General features: G+C 40.7%; 1 pseudogene; it reads right to left on the bottom strand.

Annotated features, from left to right (window-relative positions):
- Positions 1–4,132: 4,132 nt before the first annotated feature.
- LOC129075517 (eukaryotic translation initiation factor 4B-like) lies at positions 4,133–5,216 on the bottom strand (annotated as a pseudogene).
- Positions 5,217–5,603: the final 387 nt, after the last annotated feature.

Below are 5,603 nucleotides of genomic sequence, written 5' to 3'. Positions count from 1 at the left end.
CCCGGCCTTTGCTGGAGACCAGGGTAAGTGGTTGCAAATAAAAATTTTGCATTGGCTCTTTAGAAGGCTCTTTGTGTCTCCAGCCACCTGTCTCTGGCAGAGAGCAACCCTGCTGCTTTTCACAGCTGGCTCTTTTCTGTGTACTTTTTGGGCTTTGGTGCTGTGGGCTGGAGATCCCCACTTTTGGTTTCGACCCTGCTCTTAGGGGGATCCAACTGGCCGTTTCAATAGCCTTCTGGTGCTGCTACCTGTGGGCACCCCACCCGCCTTCTCTGGTCTGTACCGCACTTCTTACCAGTTAGGTTGTGCTAAAGCTGATTCTTCTGTCTCTGAGGTTACAAGGCTCCTCTCTCGCTCTTGTTCAGTTGTTTGTTCCAGCTGATTTCTTCATAATTTAGTTGTAATTCCAGGTTGGTCCTGGGAGAAGGTCAGTGTGACTTCCACTCACTCCTCCACCATCTTGATTCTCTCCCGATTCTTCCTTTTTTTAAAACCAGGAAATCTCTCAAGTTTGTTAGTGTGGTAAAATATGTATAACGTAATATTTATCACTTTACCACTTTTTAAAGATTTATTTATTTTTTTTATTTTTAGACAGAGCAGGGAAGGGAGGGAGAAAGAGATGGATAGAAACATCAATGTGTGAGAGAAACATCAAGCAGTTGCCTTTCACACACCCCCAACTGGGAACGTGACCCCAGGCTAGGTATGTGCTGTGACCTGGAATTAAACCAGTGACCCTTTGTCTTGCAAGTTGTTACTCAGTCTACTGGGCCACACCAGCCAGGGCTAACTTTAACTACTTCTAAGTGTACAATTTAGTAACATCCACTAAATTTAAATTTCTGTACAACAATCACTGTCATCCATCTCCAGAGCTTTTTCATCATTCCAAACTGGAACTCTGTACCCATTAAAAAATAACTCACCATCCCCCCTCATCTCAGCCCTTTGTAACCACTATTCTACTTTCTGTCTCTATAAATTTGACTACACTATTTGCTTCATATAAGTGGAATCATACAATATTTGTCCTTTAGTGTCTTGCTTATTTTACTTAGCATAATGCCACAAGGTTCATCCATATTTTAGCAATGCAACATACTTCATTCCTTTTTATGGCTGAATAATATTCCATTGTGTGTCTATAGCACAGTTTCTTTATTCATTTCATCTGCTGATGGACACTTGGGCTCTTTCCAACTTTTGGCTATTGTGAATAATGCTTCTATGTATAAATATCTATTTAAGTCCCTGTTTTCAGTTCTTTTGTAGTGGAATTGCTGGGTAATATGGTAGTTTTATGTTTAACCTTTTCAGAAACTGGCACTGTTTTCCACTGCAGCTGCACAATATAACATTTCCACCAGCAACATACTAGAATTTTAATTTCTTTACATCCTCATCAACACTTATTTTGTTTGGTTTTACAATTATTACTATCCTAGGAAATATGAAATGATATCTTATTTTAGTTTTAATTTGTATTTCCCTAATGAGTAATGATGTGCATCTTTTCTTTTTTTTAAATTTTATTTTAATTTGTTTTTTCAAATACATTTGTCTCTGCCTACCCCCCACCACTTTCCCTTGCCCCCTCCCTCCTTCCCTCCCTCAGCTCTTCCCCTTTGGTTTTGTCCATGAGTCCTTGCTATATGTTCCTTGACTTTCCCCTTCCCTCCTTTTCCCGACCCCCCCTCCCTCCTTCCCTCTTGTCTCTGTTGATTTCTTTTCCTTTCAGTGTTGCTGGTCTTATTTTCCTTGCATCTTTGTATTGTTGGTTAGGTTCCGCTTATAGGTGAGATCATATGGTATTTGTCTTTCGCCTCCTGGCTTATTTCGCTTAGCATAATGCTCTCCAGTTCCATCCATGCTGCCACAAAGTTTAGTAATATATTTATTGATTATGTCATTACAATTGTCCCAATTTTTCTCTTTTTCTTCCCTCCACCTGGTACCCCTATTCCCTCCACCAATCCCCCCCTTAGTTAATGCCCATGGGTCATGCATATACATTCTCCACTACTCCATTACCTATACTGTTCTTTACATCCTCCTGTCTATTTTGTACCTACCAATTTGTGCTTCTTAATTCCCGCCACCTTTCTCCCCATTTTTTCCCTTTTTCCTCCCAACTGATAACCCCTCCAAATGACCTCTATATCTATGATTCTGTTCCTGTTCTGCTTGTTTGCTTAATTTGTTATTAGGATTCAGTTATTGATATTTGTTAATTTATTGCCATTTTAATGTTCATTGTTTTGATCTTCGTTTTCTTATATAATTCCCTTTAGCACTTTATCTGCCCTTCCATTATAAATGATAGCTTTGCTGAATAGAATATTCTAGGTTGCAGATCCTTGCTCTTCATCACTTTGAATACTTGTTGCCAGTCCCTTCTAGCCTGTAAAGTTTCTTTTGAGAAATCAGCTGACAGTCTTCTGGGAACTCCTTTGTAGGTAACTCTCTGCTTTTCTCTTGCTGCTTTTCAGATTCTCTCTTATCTTTAACCTTTGGCATTTTAATTATGATGTGTCTTGGTGTGGTCCTGTTTGGGTCCATCTTGTTTAGGACTCTCTGTGCTTCCTGGGCTTGTATGTGTATTTCCTTTGACAAATTAGGGAAGTTTTTTTTTCATTATTTTTTCAAATAAGTTGCCAATTTCTTGCTCTTCTTCTCCTTCTGGTATCCCTATGATTCAGATGCTGGTACATTTAAAGATGTCCCAGAGGTTCCTACGTCTATCCTCATTTTTTCGAATTCTTTTTTTTCTTCCTGCTGTTCTGATCAAATGCCTTTTTTTTTCCTCTTGTGTTCCAAACCATTGATTTGATTTTCTGCTTCATTCCCTCCACTGTTGGTTCTCTGTAGATTTTTCTTTATTTCACTTAATGCAACATTCCTTTTTGCTTGAGTCTTTTTTTATGCCATTGAAATGCCCAATGAGTCTCTTGAGCATCCTGATAACCCGTGTTTTGAACTGTGCATCTGCTAGGTTGCTTATTTCGTTTAGTTTTTTTTTTTTCTGGAGTTTTGTTCTGTTCCTTAATTTGGGCCATATTTCTTTGCTTCCTCATTTTGGCAGCCTCTCTGTGTTTGTTTCTGTGTTTAGGTAGAGCTGCTTTGACTGCTTGTCTTAGCACATCTGTTAGGTTGTATGGAGCAGAGCCTTAGGTAATCATCAAAGTAGGGCAACCCATGTCATTGTTCTGTTGCTCTGTGTGGGGAAGGGCTCACAGAGGGGACAATGCTGCTACCTGGCCTCTGGAGATTTTCCAAGGAGGAAGCTGTCTCCCCACTCGCAGTTTACTTTCTACCCATATGCCTCTCATGCCCTTCCAGCTGTTGCGCTGGTGCTGAATCCTAGAGGGGGTGGATCTGCATAAGTCCTAAGTCCATTGTAGGCCCTTTAAGAGCATACAATTTCTTCTGCTGCCCCAAACCCCACTGGTTTCTACAGCCAGAAGTTATGGGGACTTATCCTCCTGGCACTGGGACCATGGGCTAGGTAGTCTGGATTAGGGTTGGGATCCTTCACTCTTGAGATATCCCTCCCATATTATGTCTACCATGTGTGGATATCAGAACACTCATTCCTGTCTCCGCACCTCTCCACATCTCTGCCTCTCCTACCTGTCTGGATGAATGTGGTTTCTTTAAATCCTTGGTTGTCGGACTTACACCCAGCTTGATTTTCTGACAATTCTGTGTGACGTTTGTTTTGTAGTATAGCTGTACTTTTTGCTATAGTTGTGCACAGAGGTGAGGTATGCTTGCCTATGCTTCCATTTTGACCAGAAGTCTGTTGTGCATCTTTTCATGTGCTTATTGACCATTTGTATATTTAATTTGGAAATATATTTATTCTATTATTTGACCACTTTTGAATTAGTTTTTTTTTTGTTTTTTGTTTTTGAATTGCAGGCGTTCCTTATATGTTCTGAATATTAATGCCTTTATCAGACATACAATTTGCAAATATTATTCCCAATGAGTAAGTTGCATTTTTGCTTTCTTTGTTTTTTCCCCAGGAGATGGTGAGTTTTATTTTTTCTTGTCTGGATAGATGTTTGATTTGCTCTTGATGTTCCAGAATAGGGAGAGATTTGAAGAAAGCATGGGATGTAGAGGTCTATTTGGTGTAATTGTCGTCCTTGTTTTCATCTTCACTATAAACTGAGAGAACAGCATACTTGCTTGCAGAACTGAACTTGGAGGCTGGATTTTCTTCAGGTTTCTTTGGCTCAGGTGCAGATTGGGAGTCTTGTTCCTTTTTGTCATCTTTCCTATATGACTCCTTCCAGTAGTCTTTGTTCTCTCCATCTCCTGGATCATGGCTGGAGCTCCCACTTTGGCCTTTTGGGACACTCACCCCATCCACTTTATTTTCATCTCCTTTCCTTGCTGGTCCTTCCTCAGATGGTTGAGCTGGAAATACTTTGCCCCCACCACTTATAGGGGATTGCTGCTCTGTGTCTGAGCTCTGAGATCGAGCAGGAGGGTTACAACTTTGTTCACCCAAGCATTCTCTTTTGGTGGAGGGGTTGGCATTACTTTTGGAGGCTGTTCAGGTTTGGAAGACTTGGAAGTTGGAGAGTGACGGTCTTCCTCCTTATTGAGTGTTTCATTTTCCAGAGACTTCTCACTTTCCTTCCCACATTTCTGCCAGATTTGGCTGAGGTCCCAGTCTGTGATGGCTCACTTCCTGTCCTTGATCATTACCATTCCTGAATTTCTTCACTCCGCCAGTTTGGGTGTCTCTCCCGAGGCTGCCATTCTAGTTTTGGCTCATCCAGCTGCCTCTGCAGTTTTTCTTGTTCCTTCTGTAGCCACTCCTCTATTTGTTCTCGAGCAACTATGTCAATATGCTTTGCCCCTCCAAAGATAGAGACTGCTTGACTGGATTGGGAGGTGCTAGCAGAGGAATCATCTTCCTTAGGAGTGCTCCGAGGCTTTAGATTCAGTTTGTGTCTTTGGGGGGGACCTTTATCATCATGCCCATAATCATCCTGTGACTAATCATCTCTGGAGCTCCATTGCCGATCATCATGTCTGTCATATCTGTCCTCATAGCTGTCCCTGCCTCCTCTGTAGTCATCATCCCTATGGTACCCACTACCAAATGCTCTTCTGCCACTGCCTATCCTGGAATCATAGTCTCTGCTGCTTCTGTCATCATAATGATCATAGCCAGCATTTTTGCTTCTTGATAACATTTTTTAATGTATAAAAGTTCTTAATTTTGAGGAAATCTAATGATCGATTCTTTTTCTTTCTTTCTTTTGCCTATGCTTTCAACATCACATCCATGATGTCTTTGTCAAATCAAATGTCATGACGATTTTCTCCAATGATTTATTCTGAGTGTTACAATTTTAGGTCTTATATTTATGTCTGATTCACTTTGAGTTGATTTTTGTATATGGTTTAAAGTAAGGGTCCAGTTTCATTATTTTGTATGTGGATATCCAGTTTTCCCATTACTCTTTGTTGAAACGACTGCTCTTTTCCTATTAAATGGTTTTGGCATCCTTGCCAAAAATCAATTCACCATGTATGTGAGGGCTGGCTCTATTTTCATGTGGGCCTCTCTCACCATCATG

Source organism: Pteronotus mesoamericanus, unplaced genomic scaffold (genome assembly GCF_021234165.1).
Source record: "Pteronotus mesoamericanus isolate MK-2021 breed Mesoamerican mustached bat unplaced genomic scaffold, CSHL_Meso_final contig_55, whole genome shotgun sequence".
Classification (NCBI taxonomy): domain Eukaryota; kingdom Metazoa; phylum Chordata; class Mammalia; order Chiroptera; family Mormoopidae; genus Pteronotus; species Pteronotus mesoamericanus.
This window is presented reverse-complemented; position numbering and strand designations above follow the sequence as displayed.